This window comes from Callorhinus ursinus, unplaced genomic scaffold (genome assembly GCF_003265705.2).
Source record: "Callorhinus ursinus isolate GAN/ISIS: 27379988/994484 unplaced genomic scaffold, GSC_fseal_2.0 scaffold11, whole genome shotgun sequence".
Classification (NCBI taxonomy): Eukaryota; Metazoa; Chordata; class Mammalia; order Carnivora; family Otariidae; genus Callorhinus; species Callorhinus ursinus.
Window position 1 is genome coordinate 56,568,357 of NW_027397073.1, and position 18,620 is coordinate 56,586,976.

Below are 18,620 nucleotides of genomic sequence, written 5' to 3' on the forward strand. Positions count from 1 at the left end.
TCTTACCATACAACCCAGCAGCTGCACTCCTTGGTCTTTACCTAAATGAATGGAAAATGTCCAAAGGCAAATGGATGAACAAAGTGGGATACATCTGTACACTAAAATATTATTCAGTGATAAAAAGAAATAAGCTCTCACACTACAAAAAGATACAGAGGAATCTTAGATGCATGTTGCTAAGTGAAAGCCAATCTGAAAAGGCTACATACTATATAATTTCACAAATATGGCATTCTGGATAAGGTAAAAATATAGAGACAGTAAAAAGATCAGTAGTTGCCAAATGTGGGGGGAAGGAGAGTGGACTAAGGGACCACAGAGGATTCTTAGGGCAGTGAAGCTATTCTGTAGGATATGTAATTGCAGACACCTGTCATTATACATTTGTTAAAACCCATAGAATGTGCAACACAAAGAGTGAAACAATGTAAATGACTTAATTAGTAACAATATATCCACATCAGCTCATCCGTTGAAACAAATGTTTTACACTAATGCAAGTTGTGAGTAAGAAGGGGAATGGATGCAGAAGAGCAAGGGGGATATGGGACTCTGTATTTTACACTCGTTTTTCTGTAAGCATTAAAAACTGTTCTGAAAGATTAAAAACTATTGATTTAGAAAGAAATAAAAAGAAAGTGTAGAGCTGGCATATAGGGGAAAATGGGATGTAGATGACCACTAACGGTATGAGGAGACCAGCCAGGTAAATCTTGGATTTGGAAGGGACTCTTGTCGCTATGCAGCCCCAAATTCAGCACTAAGAAGGAATCATCTGTCCACCAACCAGCCCCTCTTGGAACACTCCAGTGACAGGAAATTCGTTTGCTCCTAAGATAGTTCTTTTGTTTTATGGAAATTTCCTCTGTTAGGGGATCTTTCCCTGAATTGATTCTCAAGGTGCCTCATAAATTTCATTCTCTGGAGCTGCAGAAAAGATGCTGATTCCATTTCATTTAACTCTCCTGCAAACATTTAAATACAACAATCATATATCATCTCCAGAACCCAAAGTTCTCAGCTTCAACTTTCTGTTTACCTGAAAATATTTATCATTTCACAAGACCTCATTGCCTTGGGTGCTTGGGTGGCTCAGTTGGTTAAGCAACGGCCTTCGGCTCAGGTCATGATCCTGGAGTCCTGGGATTGAGTCCCACATCAGGCTCCCTGCTCAGCAAGGAGTCTGCTTCTCCCTCTGACCCTACCTCCTCTTGGCCTCTCTCTCTCAACTAAGTAAATAAAATCTTAAAAAAAGAGAGAGAGAGAGAGAGACCTCATTGCCTTGTCATGATGCTCTGGACACAACCTAACTTTAAAATGAGCTGAATATAAAACTCCAAATGTTTTTCTGAATTGGGAAAAACATACTAAAAATATTATGTCCTCTGTTTCAGTAATTCAGCATTAGCAAGCATTCACTTTTCTGTTAGTAAACCTAGATTAGGGTTAGTGTTGCAAGCAACAATAATACAAAAAAATGTCTTTTTCCATGTGAACTGCTATTTACTCCAGATTTCCCATAACCCAAATTAATAGAAGTGATTCTTTTAAACCAAAGTCAAATATTTTTTTTATTTTTAAAATACATATGTAGTATATGTATATAAGTGGGTACATACACATGTGTTTAGTGTATGTATGTGTGTGTCTGTATACATATATATGTGTATATGTTGGGATGGAAGTTATTATTCACTTATTCTGAGTCTTATTGCTTCTGGGTTTTTTGTTTTTGTAGTCTTTGTTGTTAGCTTCTTCCATCTTAGTCCTCTCCAATTCCAGGAACACAAGAGTACCTTAATGTTAACCCACCATAAGCCAAAGAATTTTATATTCACCTACTGAATCGTTCTCTGGGGGAGACAATTATCTTTCATTATTGTAACTCTATTCACCTACAAGAAACAGCCTCCAACCAAACTTAGTCTGCAAGCGATAGAAGTGTGTCTGATATTTTGACGACCCACATTCATGTGCTATTTTCCTTTAAAATGCAACCACTGTTTCTAAAGCACATTAGAAGTAAAACAATGTTCTCAGGTTTCAATAATGAGGAAAACAAGCAACTGCATATCTGCTAAAGTAGAACTGAACGGGGACATGTTTAAAAATCTAGAACCATTTTTATCAATTAAGACCATCTTTAAAAATTAAAATAATGTAGGGTGCCTGGGTGGCTCAGCTGGGTAAGTGTCTGCCTTTGGCTCAGGTCATGATCCCGGGGTCCTGGGATCAAGTCTGAGTCCCCCACATCAGGCTCCTTGCTCAGCGGGGAGCCTGCTTCTCCCTCTGCCTGCCGCTCCCCCTGCTTGTGCTGGTTCTCTGTTAGATAAATAAATAAAATCTTTAAAAAAAACCAAAATAATGAAAAGACTATTTTGTCCTGGCATAAACATCTCCAGAAAATTCTCCCATGAACACAATTACATGAGTTTTATTTTTGAGTGTTTATTTTAAAGAGCCTTGTCCCCCAATTTTATAATTCATATATTTCATAATTTATATGTTTCCCTGATTTACTAAATTTTGATGTTACTGAGGTAATGAACACTTCTGAGAAGTACTTGGCAATTAATCTTACTGTCTCCTCTAGAACCAGTCCCAAAGTATATCCAGAGTTTGTTATACAGCTTGGTGTGACACTTCCACCTTCACAAAGATCTTGTGCTGTCCTGAAGCAAGCTGACAGACTCCCTCCTTCATAGTTTTCCACTGGTTTTCACAGCGAAGAGAGAACATCTCATCTTTACTCATTGCTCATCCAAATGCTTTACAAATATTTTCATCATAGAGTAGAACTCCATGATCATGGAACCTTGATCATTCATCATTGATGGAAGATGTTAAACTTGACTCTAAAAAATGAAGGTGCCCAGGGGTGCCTGGGTGGCTCAGTCGGTTATGCATCTGAGTCTTGATTTCAGCTCTGGTCATGATCTTAGGGTCACGGGATTGAGCCCCATGTGGGTCTCCAAGCTCAGCAGGGAGTTTGCTTGAGAGTCTCTCCTTCTACCCCTCCCCCACTTGTGCTCTGTCTCTCAAATAAATAAATCTTTAAAAAAAAAATGGAGGTGCCCAGTGAGACCACGCGAGGGGGCAGCCAATTAGAGAGGGATAGAAGGAAAGGAAATTCACAAAGACAGCTGAAATGAACTGTATTTACCTTCTGTTTTCCAGTTTCACATTTAAAATGGAAAGAACTAATAGGATGACTTCATGCATGTTAAGAACTTTATGTGTATCATCTCATTTAATCCCAAACAACTCCTTGAGTTCCAATGATTGTTGTGCCCATTTTACACCTTTGGAAACTGATGTATAGAGATATTAAGAGAAAAGCTACTGAGTCACAGGTCCCAATAAGAGCACTGGCCCCCAAATGTCCACACACACCTAAGGTTGCTGAACTTCCTTTTTGTGATACCCAAATAAAAGACTCCTATGTTCACTTGAACACTGGGCTCGTATCTAAAGAAATGCAGTGACAGCTAACTCTGGAGTTTCTATTGCGAGAGCCTGGGATGAGCCGGGGGGGTGCGGATGGGACGGTGTGTAAGAAACAAGGATGAATGACAGCTAATGCTTATGGAATACTTACTGTGGCCAGGGACAATGCCAAGTGCTTCATTAGAATTATTAATGCTTCATTAGAATTATTGGCTTTTCTAATTCTACCACTAAATTATTCTTATGAAGTACATTATTATTATTTCTGCCACTTTACAGATGAGAAAACCGAGGCATGGAAAGGTTATGTAATCCCAGGATCTCACAGGTACTAAAATGTATACCACAGGGGCACCTGGGCGGCTCAGTCGGTTAAGTGTCTGCCTTCAGCTCAGGTCATGATCCCAGGGTCCTGGGATCGAGCTCCACATTGGGCTCCCTGCTCTACGGGGAGCCTGCTTCTCCCTTTCCCTCTGCCTGCCGCTCCCCCTGCTTGGGCGCACACGCGCGCTCTCTCTCTCTCTGTCAAATAAACAAATAAAATCTTTTTTAAAAAATGGTATACTATAGGGCTTTGAGCCCAGCAGTCTGTACTCAATCACTATACCATGCTGGTACAGATGGCAAGGAAAAGGAAGGGCTAAGTTCCAGCTGGGGCAACTGGTGGGTACTAACCCAGTTTTTCCATTATTGCAATACCATGTTCTTGTATTTTCCTCGAACTCTTGTCAGCTTTCATACTGAAACCTTAGCCATCTACAAGAAAATAACACCAAATGGAAGAACAGGGAGAAACCTCAGGACAGTCCCTCAAGGAAGGAAATGTTTAACTCTTATCTTGATCAAGGCCTTGGGCTGTGAAGCTGGGCATTGTTCTCACAATCTCTCAATAGTCCTCAAGGTCCCCAAATTGGAGACCAAAACACAAACCAAGAAAGGGACTGTGGGCTGTAAATCTATGAAAGAGGAAGAGGAATGTATGAAGCATCTAAACACAGTTTGTCCTCACTGAAGCCATGTTATTGACCAAATTGTGTCTCCCCAAAATTCATATGCTGAAGTCCTAACCCCTACTACCTCAGAATGTGACTCTATCTGCAGACAGTGTCAAGAGGTAATTCAAGTTAAATGAGGCAATGCAGGTGAGCCCCAATCTAGTATGACCGAGAACTTCAGAAGAAGATTAGGACACAGATGCACACAGACTTAAGGGTGACCATGGGGACACAGTGAGACGCCATCTGCAAGCCAACAAGATAAGTTCCAGAAGAAATCAACCCTGCCGACATGTTGACCTTGGACTTCTAGCCTCCAGAACTCCAAGCATATAAATTTCTCTTGTGTAAGCCACCCAGTCTTCGGTATTTGCTATGGCAGGCCTAGCAAATTAATACAAGCTCTGCTTCACCAAGTGTGCATTCATTGGCAGGCATTAGCACATAACACAGAAAAAGTGAGAGATTCTATGTTAGTATATAGACTCTTAAACGTTTGCCCAAATGAAATCCATATTTCTGTTGCTTTGTTTTTTTTGTACATAGTTGACTAAACTGCCTTTTCTCTCCATGTAAGGTTGGCTGAACACAAGCTGATGATGCAGAGTTTTCACTAGACTCAGAGTCACTGTGGTCTTGCCAAACCTGCAGCTGATACAGCCATTTCAAAATCCACCTTCATCACGGTTTTCCACCAAGTGGCCTTTGTTAATGATCACTGGAATGCACATAAAGAGTGTCACATAAAGTAGACGTACATCAAACACCACTTTCTACAGAGGAATCCAGACAGGAATTTCCATGTGGGCTGCTGTCTTAACTTAAATGTATTAAATCCACCTCAGGCACAGGCATCTGAAAAATACAGATAGTCTAACTCTCCAACAGTGGAGGTTAATTTCCAACATACGTGGAGAAGTCAAGTCTCTCCTCTCCACAGAAAGCTTGGTTCCTCTCTGCTGGACCTCGGCGCATAATCTGCAGAGGACCCAGATACCACGCAGGACCCTCCCCTCTGGCCCCCGGAAATTCTCCATACAAGCACTTACTGCCTCTGTGGCCGTCACTAAACAGTGACCAGAGGAATGTTTTCTCTCTTACGTGACGGAAAATGTCGTTTCTACCATATTTTAATTGGCTCTTTTACTGTTCTCTCCTCATTTTAGGACCAGGATACAATATTAACAGACAGAAGGAAACAGCTTTGTGAATGAGAGAACTTTGGAATAAAACTAGATTTGTTTTTCTTTAAATTCGGTGCTGTCATTAGAAGTGCAAAATAAACATGTCAAAATCCAATCTTCCCCACCCCCCTTTCTTTTCTTTTTAACTTTTTATTGGAGAGAGGAAGAACTGGCCACCAATAGTGACAAATTTAGATCAAGTCAGTTTCTTTCCTTAATTTTTTTGAGATTTGCATCTCAGAAAATCAGGAATGGCCACTTTGGAAGCAAGCTCAGATACTTCAAGTAGACATTGAGGAAAAGCAAAAGTACTAAAGATGATCACTGACAAATGGAGGGCACAGCCACACGAGCCTGTCCAAACAGTAAATGGTCACCAAGAACCAGCAATCTGAAGATGGGAAAGGGATATTCAAAACATCTGTCAGAAGCAGTTCTGTTTTTCGTCAACTAGAAAAGCTATTTTCAAAAGGACCCACTAGTAAGCTGTCCCATGGGCCACATGTCCCAGTTTCCATTTAAGGATGACTAGCAGTATTTCAAAGGAAAAGTGTGGAACCACTTTACGAAGTCAGAACTGAAAAGGAAGGGGTTGGTTTTCATTCCCTGTCTCCATGTATGTCTTCACATAATTATTCCCAGGGCTCAATTTCCCTGAGTGCTCTGGAATGATTTGGCTAAGTTTTTGGAAGATTAGTTGGAACCACCTCAAAAGCACAGCAGGCATGTCACCGAATGCCCTTTGTGGGGATCTTCACCTTTTTTTTCCCCATCATGTGTCACGTGACAGCGCAGCACCCCTAGAATGAGATAAACCCGCTTGTAAAATGTATTTAGAGGTCATTCGTGGATCTGAGAAATACAAAAGGCACCTTTCCTATCCCCTGATGCTGCAACCTCTACCAGTTTTTCACTTATGAATATCTTAGCCTTTGAAATTACATTAGGCTTCTTCCCAAAATGCAGTCTCCCCTTTGTCAGCTTGGAGCAGAGGTGACAATAAATAGTTTTCCTTTCTTCTCCTACTGATTGTGGAGGTAGGCTCAGAAATCTGTCATGGAAATTGAAGAAAGAAGTTAACAATATTCCAGAGAAAAGGAAAAATGGAGATCGTGGCTTCAGTGAGTGGTCTGCCTGACATACTGCCTCTGTGTGCACACCTGTGCACACCTGCTCAGTGACCTCGGCCTGTGGGTCAGGGACCTGTGTCCTGAGACTAATCTGCTCAGTAAAAGAAGAACAGAGATGGGACCTCAGGGAGCTCAGCGGGGTCAGCTCTTTAGCCAGCTAGAAAAATGACTGCTCCTCTCCTGGGGTGCAGGAGGGATGGGCAGAGAAGCAGAGATGTTATTCTCAGTGATGCACCCCATAAAGACACATGAGGACGGGAGCAAGGAATGTTCCCTAACCATTTTCCACTTAAGGTTCATTCATTCAATAAACATTGACTGAGCATCTGCTTTGTAACAGGGACTGTGGCAGGTGCAACCAATACAGCAGCGAAGTGGAGAGAAGGGACAGAGGGACGGGTAGTGAAGACCCCGCAGGGCCAGAGCACAGAGCAGTACAGAAATGGCAGGAAGCCAGGCTGGCTTGAGTCTAGATAGCAAGAGGGAGACTGGGCAGGGCGTGGGTCCTTGCACCATGTTCAAACTTTTAGACCATTAGAGGACCTTAAACCAGGAAGCTGCAGGGTCAGCAGGGATGAAAAGATCATGCAATTGGATGCGGGTGCCGGGCAATCAGGAAAGACGGTGATGCTGACGCACTGAAGACCAAGACCTAAGCAGAGAGAAGGTCAAGTGGGTCTTCAAGAGTTTTCTAAAAGGTCATATGTGAGTGAGAAAGAAAACACAAAGAGGCCAAGCAGAGCTCTCAATTTCTCAGCTTCTCAACTCAACTTCTTTTTATTTCATCTGTTAGAACTGCTGTTGGCCCATGATACCCCAGTCGCTCTCGCGATGGTCAGGTGCCTATAGCTTCATATCCCTTCTCCTTCTCCCTTATCTCACTCTATGAAAGTCAAAGGGGCCCCTAATCATTAAGCCTCACAAATCCAACTGGCGATATCATCCAGAAAAGCTGTGCGAACCTGTACTTGACTAATTCCATTAAACATTAGCCTATTCGTTATACATTTACAACTCCTAGAAACAATAATTATGTGTTTCTTTCCTTTGGTCACGAAATCTAGCCAAATCATTTATAGTTTTAGCACTGGAGAGATTAGAGCACATTTTTTGTTTTTGCAAGACTTTGTTCTTTATGTAGAAAGTTGGTCTATGTCCTAAAGATTCTCATTTTTCTTTAGATACATCTAACTTCCTTGAGCATCTATCACTTGTCAGGCATTGAAGTGATGGTTATCACATTTAAGTCATCTCATTTAAAGCTTTTTTTTAAAAAAAAGAGTATCTAAATAAGTGTCTTATGTAGGAAGGCTTTTGTTTACTTAAAAAGATGTGGTGGAAATGTAAAATCGTGCAGCCATTATGGAAAACAGTATGGTGGATCCACAAAAAACTAATCATAGAATTCCTTTTTGAGCCAGCAATTCCACTTCTGAGTATATGCCCACAAAAACTGAAAGCAGGTTGGGATGCCTGGGTGGCTCAGTCAGTTAAGCATCTGCCTTTGGCTCAGGTCATGATCCCAGGGTCCTGGGATTGAGCCCCAGGTCGGGCTCCCTGCTGGGCGGGAAGCCTGCTTCTCCCTCTTCCACTCCCCCTGCTTTTGCTCTCTCTCTCTCTCTCTAATAAATAAATAAAATCTTAAAAAAAAAAACTGAAAGCAGGGACTCAAACAGATACTAGTACACCAATGTTTACAGGGGCACTATTCACAATACCCAAGAGATGGAAATAACCCAAATATCCATCAGTGGATAAATGGGTAAACAAACTTTGGGCTATCCCTATAATGGAATATTATTCAGCCTTAAAAAGGAATGAAATTCTAATACATTCTACAACATGGATGAACCTTGCAGACATGATGCTAAGTGAAATAAGCCAGACACAAAGGACAAATAACTGTATGTTTCCACCCACATGGGTTACCTAAAGTTGTCAAGTTCATAGAGACTGAAATTAGAGGTATGGTTAATTGGGGCTGGGGAGGGGCAGGAGGAATAGGGAGTTAGTGTACAAAGTTTCATTTTGGGATGATGAGAAACTTCTAGAGATGAACAGTGGTGAAGGTTGTACAACAATATGAGGGTACTGAATGCCACTGAACTGTACCCTTAAAAAATGGTTAAAATGGCAACTGTATGGATACTTTCCTCAAGAAATACAAAGATGTGAAAATAGGGAGAGAAAAGTAAATGGCATGAAGATTCAACTTTTCATGGAAGATGGAGATTTCTTAATAGAACGTGAGTGGGAGCACTGTATTTCCAGTCAGGGAACTCTGGAGAAACCAAAGAAGCCATGTGGAGGTCAAGCAAACAGCACAGAGGGCATGTCTGGACTCTTACCTTCCCCACGACCCTATTTCTGTCCTGTTCTCACGGAGCTCCGGTAAGGCATGATGGTATTTCACCAAATACAAAACCCGAGCCCCAAACTGTTAGGGTTTGAAAAGGAGAAAGCCCTTGTCTGGAGAGTCACAGTTCAGACGGAATGCTTTCCTCCTTGGGGCTACTTCCTAAACCACGAGCTGACGCCTGGGCAGCCGCTTCCTGCTGGCCCTGGGTCATTCTGGTGTAAAGCAAGAAATAACCCTCAATGGTGGCCAGCATAATGGAGGCCTTCCACATGGTCATCTCTCTAGCTTTCTTGTGCTTCTATCCTACGAAGAACAAAGGGAAATGCACTCTGATAACATGCCATAAGATATTAGAGAAAATGTTAAATTTTAAGTCTGACAATTCTCAGTCACCTTCCAAATCTGAGAGGGAAAGTTCTCAGGAACGATTAAATCTGCACTAGACCAGTCACTTGATGATTTACTTTAAAAAAAAATATGACGAATGCCCACATTTGATCAAAAGCTATTCTAGAGGGGGTGTATGGGAACTCTGGTACTTCCCACCCAATTTTTCTGTAAATCTTAAACTTCTCAACAAAATAAAGTCGATTAGGTTTTTCAGCAATGAACAAAGCTATTTACACATTATTATCGCAGTTATCAGTTACTCAAAGAAAGCTTACACCACCCCCGTTAGCTAATGAGTGGTTTTAAGACTTCACCAAACTTCTCAGGATGTCTTGGTTTGGACAGCTGTGACTCCCCGGCTAATAATCTGCAGGTTTTAATTTGATCTCACAGCTTTCCCAGACTTCATTTCCGTAACTTATGGCACATAAAGGGCAAGCCAGAGCGGGTCAGTGCCCTCCGAGTCTCTGCGAAAATATTTCAAAGGGCTCCCAGGTCTGAGGAAATGTACAGGCAGAGGGACTGTCGTCCCGGTCACTAGAGAGTTTCCACCTTTATCACTGTGGCAGCTTTGTCATCTCACCGAAACTAATATTTATCGAGTAAGACTTCCAGAATCACTCCACCCAGTTAACAAACTTTTAATTTCTTACCATCTAGAGAATTATAAACTAAATTTGATGTTTTCCCCAGTTCGGGCTTAAAATGACAAATCCAGAGAATGTTTTCTCTACATTCCACTGCATTACTCACAATGAATAATGTGAATCTGAATCGATATGTTCTTCACTTAACTTGCATTATAAGTCTAGTGTGAAATAATATTTGGGGGAGAACACTTTATAAAATGCTCAGTTTTATAAACTGATGTAAGGTACCAGTATCAGATTTTTAGTGATTTTCCTCAAGTGCTGTAATTATTCTTGGCACCTCTCAAAACAATGATATTTAGGGTTAATTCATTTTTTTCTCTTTTGTTACAATATAAAAATTCTATCCTGCCTCTTGCATTGACACGCAAATATCTAAAAATGTCACCACCATGTTACAAGCAATTTGATCATTCCCGTAGAGATTAATAATCATGACATAATTTATCCATGTGAAGATAATAGACAAGAACAAATAAATATTGTTTAAGCATCTGAATTCAACCCAGCACTCCCAAATATATGTCCAATACAGTGACATAAGTCAATAAATATATGTTACATCTGAATAAGTGCATGAACAAATGAATAAATAAATAATAATAGATGCTCTGCTATTCAATTAGCAGGGAACAAAAACTGAAAGGAAATGTTAATCTCTGTGTTCCTGAGGGGTTTGAGACACACACTTTCATTCACTGTCAGTGAGTCTACAAAGGGAACAATATTTTGGAAAAAATAAGGCAGTACAGGTCACATTGGAAAGATGTTTAAGCTCTTTGACCCAATAATCCCATTTCTTGGAATTTACATGAAAATACAAACAGCACTGCAGTCACGAAAATATTTAAATATTTGTTGCAGCCTGATTTTATAAAATTGGAAACACCTTACATGTCCAACAATGGGAACAGGATGAATAAATTATCATGTACCCAGATGGTGACCTATTATTCTGCCATTAAAAACTGTTACAGGAACGTAGATGCTGGCATGAAGAAGAAATTGGTACTGCCTGGTCCTCCTGGAGTAAACAACTAGAAAACTGGATGAAGATATAAAAGAGGGCTTCTAAAATATTGGACAGCAGGCGGCACAGGACGGTGATTCCGGGGAGAAAAGCTTTTCGCCTAGAGACACTTTCTGGACAGTGGTTCGTCAGTGTCTGGTAAACTTATATATTGACATACCCTTTGGCTATGCAATTCCAACCCTAGAGAAATAAAAACATATGTCCAAAAGAAGATTTTCATAAGAATGTTCATGGCAGCTTTATTTACAACAGTCAAAAATGATAGCAACTAGTAGATAAATAAGTTCTTGGATCTAATGCATAACACAGTGATTATAGTCCACAATAGTGCACAGTAAACTTCAAAGTTGCTAAGAGACTAGATCTTAATTGTTCTCAACATAATTACAGGACATGATAGAAATGTTAGCTAATGCCACTATAGTAATCGTATTGCAATACATAAATGTCTCAAACCAACAAGTTGTGCATCTCAAACTTACACAATGTTCTCTCTCATTACATCTCAATAAATTAAATAAAATAGGCATTGAGAAAAAGAACTGGAATAACCCAAACAACATAACGAGAGGATGGATAAATAAATGTTGGTACATTTGTGAAATAAAATACCCAGAAATCAAAGACCAAACCACTAATACGAGCAGCAGGGGCTGAATGGCACAGCGGCAAGGCTAAAAGAAGCCAGACACAAAAGGACACACCGTTTACTCCATTTATATATTATGTAACAGGCCGAGCTAATCTCAAGTGAGAAACATTCAGGACAGTGGTTCCTCTGGCGGCAGGCGGTGGGGGGGCTGGGGGAGCACTGACTGGGAAAGGCACAGGGGAGGTTCTGGAACTGGTCTGTATCTCGGTAAGGCTGTGGCTTACCCATGTGTCTATATTTGTCAAAACCCATCCAACTATACCCTTATGATGGGTGCATTTCATGGTGTGTAAATTGTATCTCAATCAACAGGAAAAAGGAAAGAAGACATTTATTATAGGACTGGATGTACTATTTTAGCTCCATAAACACGCCTTCCCTTAGCTGTTCTGCTATGTACCTTTCCTCATCACCTGCTCCCTTCCTTCACTCCCTTCCTTTTGGGTTGTCTCCCTGATTTCCCTAAGCTGCACTTCCTATGTGCAGCTTATCCCCTGCACAACCTACACCACTGGACCAAAGAGGTCTGCTTACTTGCCTATTTCCCCCACTAGACCTGAAGGCTGGACGGCCAGGCTCAGCTTTCCGTAACAATTGAAGTGGCAGTGATAATAACCAACATATATAAGGAAGCTACTGTTTGATGTACACTTTTCTGGGTACGAGCTTTCCCCAGATGTCATCATTGTCTTGTTCATCAAGGAATCCTGAGACCCTGGTGCCCAATAAGCAGATATGAATTATTAAATATATACAGTGTTCTCAGATATGATGGAATAGGTCAAAAGGTAATTCCTGGTAATTAGAATTACAAATTTTTTTTTAAAAAACTTTTTTCTCTTATGGGGCGCCTGGGTGCCTCAGTTAGTTGAGCGTCCGACTCTTGATCTCAGCTCAGGTCTTATCTTGGGGCTGTGATTTCAAGCCTCACATTGGGCTCCATGCTGGATGTGGGAGTCTACTTAAAAAAAAAATTTTTTTTAAATAAAAACTTTTTTTCTTGTTTTTCCTGTATTTAAAAAATCTCTGCTTCTATATCAAAATAAAGGACATTTCTGCCTAGAGAAAAGGCCAATTGAAGACCTTAAAAACACAAGAGCTATTTTGAGGTATAGCTAAGGTATTCATGAGCTACTTTGCTTTTTTGTTACAACTTTTAGAGATAAAGATGTTGCAATTTGAGCAGAATGCTAAGCAGAAAGCAAATGTTACAATGGATTCCAACTGCACTGTATTTTTCAAAGAAATATTTCTTCAGAAATTAAAACTGATCTCTTTTTAGCTTCAATATAACAAAGAAATAATGATTTCAGAACAGACTTTCCTTTCTTTCCATACATATACAAGACAACTTTATTTTGAAGACAAAACAGTTGGGGACAAGAAAAGTATATTTTGACAAGGTCTTGAGACTATCTTCGCTGATTTCCCAGAATCCTTCCCAAGGCCCAGTCTAAAGGGCCCTGTTTAGTGAGAAGTACAGTGTCATCATAAGGCCAGTACTCTGCCATTCAAAACAGAAAAAGGGGGAGGGGGATGGAACACAAAACTGTGCTAACTGGAAAAATGTTTATGCTTGACTATTTGGCAAACTACTGATAGTAAGCTTTATCATTTAAAGCTTCAAAGTAAATCTTGCCAAGAAACAAAACTCCACATAGTTCCTAAAGCCTGGCCTCAGTTATTTGAATTTATTCAGCTCACCAGTCACGAACATCGGACAATTTAAGGTACAATATTTGTATCCCCATTTGATCCGCTAGCTCTTTAGGATTCCTAAAGATAAAGGTGCGGCACCTAAGGCTAAGCTGTGGGATGCTGGCAGGAGAAGCCCCTCAGGGAGCCGTTTTCAGAAGGATGAGGCAGTGGTGGTTTTACAACAGGTGTCCAATTGTTTACCCCTCCCCTCCTGACAGGCCGCAGTTGCTTCCCGTTTCCTCTACTTGAATCACTGCTGACCTCAGTGACTCAGTGACCCATAGAGCACAGGGAAGTGATGCTGTATGACTCGGAGGTCAGGTCTACATGGGGACATAACTTCTGCCACTTCCTCTGGAACACCTGTGCTGGAGCTTTGCACTGCCATATAGGCACTCTGCCTTAAGGCTGCCATGCTATGAGGAAGCCCACACCAGCCCACGTGGAGAGACCATCCAGAGAAGTCTTGAGGCCACATGACATGACCAGCCCCTGGCTGCCTCAGTACCCCCTCCCCAGCTGCCCAGACCCCCCCCACCCAACTGCCCAGCACCCTCCTTAGCTGCCCAGACTTCCTTCCCCAGCTACCCAGCACCCTCCCTAGCTACTTGGGCTTCCTTCCCCGGCTGCCCCACCTCCACCCCCCATGGACTGCAACCTCAGGCATACACTCACTCAATCAAACCCCTCCTGAAATTTTGACCCATCGAAACCGGGATAGATATAAAATGAATGCTGTTGTTTTAAGTCATAGAGGTTTGCTGTGATTTCTTACATAATAGATATGCAATAGATAACTGGAGAAGTTGTGTATGAAACAATAGAATGAGATAAAAGTGTGAAAACAAAAGAAAGACATATCTATGAGAATAGCAGCTTTGCAGAGAATAGGACGAAACAGATAAAAACGTCTGAAGGACAAGAATTTAGCGTGGCTTACTTCCAAATCACAATGAACAGCTTAAGATTTCTTCCAATCTATTCTTTTCGCCAAACATATTCAAGAAAAACTTAATATCTGAAATTGGTTGAGACCAGTATAAAGTGACAGAAAACTGAAACAGAATGAATCACTTTGAATACATACAAGGAAACGGTAACAGTAATTCCTACCAGTGTCCAAGAAGGGTCTCTGCCTGACCTCTTTTAATGAACAGCCAAGACTCACTTATAATGAGAAGCTCCAATTTACATGCAATTCTTGTTCTAAAAATCTTTCAAGATTTTCTGTCTTAAGACTGTGAAATCTGCCTGTTCTTTTCTTACTTACCCTGTCAGTGTGCTTAGCAAACACTTTCTATTTGGATGACACAATAATAAATCTCAATCTTGTTCTGGTCCACTTTTCAGAAATTTTAGGGAAAAAAACAGCAGATATCCAAATTAATGAGGTTTTAGAAAACCCAGCAAACAAGCAGCTATTGTCTCAAGTTTTGTATAAAACAAAGGCCCTTCTGTGATTATGTTCCCACAACAAAGTGCTACTTCCTAATTAAACCTACACAGAAAATAAAGCACTGCTTCAAAAGGCAGCTTTATTTTCAGTGCCATAAGAAACATTTCCTTTTTTACAAAACATATTTTATCTTCTAAAGGAACATTACCAATTTTTACTCACAAATCTGACCACCCCCAGAGAAACTGTTTGCCCAAGTTTCAACATTTTCAAAGGAGAATACAAAACATGGATTCATTTTCCTGCTTCTTGGCCAAAAAGCACATGGCAGATAGCACCCAAATCTACCAGTCACCCCAGGGAAAGGGCCCGCCTAGCAGCAACGTGAGCAAAGAGAACAGGGGGAGGGATTAGGAAGAATGTGAACTATCCCAAATCAGGAGGAAATTGTAAGAGATCCGGCCAGTCTCCCCATAATGCAGAGGACAACAGCAATAGAGACCAAGAACAAGAGAGGTGAAGATTGTGTAGCACAGTGTGGAAGGAACCAGAAGTCCTGGTTTCCAATCCCAGCTTCAGCACCTAGAGCCACATGAACCCTGGGCAAGCCACTCAACCACCCTGTGCCGCAATGTGCTTACCTCTGAAGAGGAGAACATCTGTATTCCAGGACTGCTGGGGAGAGCAGATAAAATCATATGGATGAGGAAAAACTGCTGTGTAGACTACAGCCTATACTTATGTACTTGTGTATATATGTGTATATACAGAGAGATTCCTATATGTGTTCATTGTATATGAATATACAATATGTAGATTGTATATTCACATACATAGATTCAATATGCTATATATAGAGTCTATGCCTACTATATATAATGCTACAACACTATCTTACTAAATTCTATATTCAATTCTTTTTTTTTTAAGATTTTATTTACTTGGCAGAGAGACACAGCGAGAGAGGGAACACAAGCAGGGGGAGTGGGAGAGGGAGAAGCAGGCTTCCTGCCAAGCAGGGAGCCCGATGTGGGGCTCGATCCCAGGACCCCGGGATCATGATCTAAGCCGAAGGCAGACGCTTAACGACTGAGCCACCCAGGTGCACCTCTATATTCAATTCTATATATTACATGCATACATTATATATACATTATATATAATATATACATTATATATGTATACTGTATATAATCTATATACTACATACAGTTGACCCTCAAATAACATGGGTTTGACTTGCATGGGTCCACTTATACACGGATTTTTTTGCAATACAGTACAGTATTGTAAATGTATTTTCTCTTCCTTATGATTTTCTTTTTGTTTTTTAAAAAGATTGTATTTATTTATTTGACAGAGAGAGAGAGCACAAGCAGGGGGAGTGGTGGGCAGAGGCAGAGGGAGAAGCAGGCTCCTGGCTTAACAGAGAGCCTGACGTGGGGCTCGATCCCAGGACCCTGGATCATGACCTGAGCTGAAGGCAGACACTTAACTGACAGAGCCACCCAGGTGCTCCTTCCTTTTGATTTTCTTAATAATATTTTCTTTTTCTCTAGCTTATTTGATTGTAAGAATACAGTATATAATACATATAACATAAAAAAATATGTGCTAATTGACTATAAGGCTTCCAGTAAACAGCACGTTGGTAGTTGAGTTTTGGGGGGTCAAAAATTATACACAAATTTTCAGCTGCATAGGTGATAAGTACCCCTAAGCCCCATGTTGTCCAAAGGTCAACTATATAAGTCCTATACATACACATTATATATACATATTTGTATATGAAGTATATGTATAGATTCCTGTATATATTCAGGGGATAAATGTTCCTTTTTAATGGGAAAATCAAAATAAAACTAAACACAAACTTTCAGTATGAACCTTGAAACTGATACGCATTCACTGCATTACTTCATTGGCATACATATGAGATCAACCCCTTTTTACTGAAAGCTCAAGTTATTACCCATAACAGAAAACAACTAAGGTGTCAGGCATGGAAATTCTATGCAAGTGATGGGTAGGCTGTGTAGAAGAATATTACTGCAACTTTAAAAATTATATAATAGTGAGTTTTAGTCACGTTTGGAAATACTCATGCTACAAAGTTAAATAAAATATCAGGACACTACCATATACATCAAAAATCTCAGCTGAAGGGATGGGATTGCCCAGTGATGCAGACAGAGCCCAGGCTCTTGAACCTCAGGGAGTCCTACCCTTGAGCGAGTTACCTGACTTCCCTGAGTCTTGGTTTTGTCATTTGTCAAAAGGAGATAATAATAGGACCAAACTCATAGCGTATGAGGATTTGATGATGTAACACCCATAATAAATATGTAATACATGATAGCATTATTGCAGCATTATTAAATACACAGAAATGCATACAAAAGTCTAAAAGCAATATGCTCATAATTTCATGGTTGCTTCGGAGTGAAGTGATTGTAAGTTTTGCCACCTCTTTACATTTATCTGATCCTTCTAATTTTTCTAACATGAGCCCATATTACTTTCCTAGCCAGAAAATAAAAAAATAGAATTGTTGACTTATGAATTTATTTTTCAACATCTACTTAATTGCATCTCTTAACCTAATCTTACTAGCTAACTCCAATTAGATTATATCAAGGTCTTGGTTAAAGTTTCCCTCGGTGCTATCTAAAGATCTTTGGGACTTCAAAGTCATTTGTGGATATATGACATAAATATGACAGAAGGATAGGGAGTTCACATTTATTTAGTGTGTGGAATTTGTCAGGGGCTTGACTAGGAACATCCTTCATTCTTTTTTTTTTTATTTAAAGATTTTTATTTATTGAGAGAGAGAATGGTAGAGAGAGAGCATGAGAAGAAGGAAGGTCAGAGGGAGAAGCAGACTCCCTGCTGAGCCGGGAGCCCGATGTGGGACTCGATCCCGGGAGTCCAGGATCATGACCTGAGCCGAAGGCAGTCGCTTAACCAACTGAGCCACCCAGGCACCCACATCCTTCATTCTTAATGCTATGGCCTTCTACTTTATAGATTATGAATTCATATCACCCAACTACACTTTATATATCTCCACCACGCCACACAATCAAAAAGTAACAATAAATACATACATAAATAAACAGAACTGCCTCCCCCTTTCCTCCACCACTGTACTTCTTAAAGTCACAGCACCAAGGTGTCACCCTAGATGGTCTCTCCGCTGAGATCTACGGACACACCTAGTCTGTCGATGTTATCAGAAGGCAGTCCATGGTTTCAACTCGAAAATTCTAAATTTTGCATCTTCATTCCAAAGTTGATCTAAAAGCTTACTATAAGCATATTCAGGATCTGGCCAACCATGGTATAAGACAATTCTGTTCCAGAATTTCAAGGGCACGTCTCTGTGTTTACATGGTCACACTGACAAAGGGATCACCTACTGAGAAGACAGAGTTTGTGCTGGTTGAGGAGCAACTGCAAACCCACCTTTCTATACTCTGCTTTGTGGGGCTTTGAGCAGGAGGCTGGAAGGCTGGAGGAGGGAGGCAGGGAGATGAGGCAGCCTCCTCCACACCTCCGGGTGCAAAAAACCCAGTATGTCCCGAGGCTCCCTGTCAGCGGTCAGCATCCCTGAGTTCTCTTTTTCTTAAAGGATTTTTTTTTTTTTTTTTTTTTTTTTTTTTTTTTTTTTTTTTTTTGTT

General features: G+C 40.6%; 1 protein-coding gene across 1 annotated transcript in view; it reads right to left on the reverse strand.

Moving 5' to 3' along the window:
* Positions 1-18,620, reverse strand: part of LAMA1 (laminin subunit alpha 1) — a 164,877-nt gene that overhangs the window by 102,420 nt on the left and 43,837 nt on the right. The window lies entirely within an intron of this gene.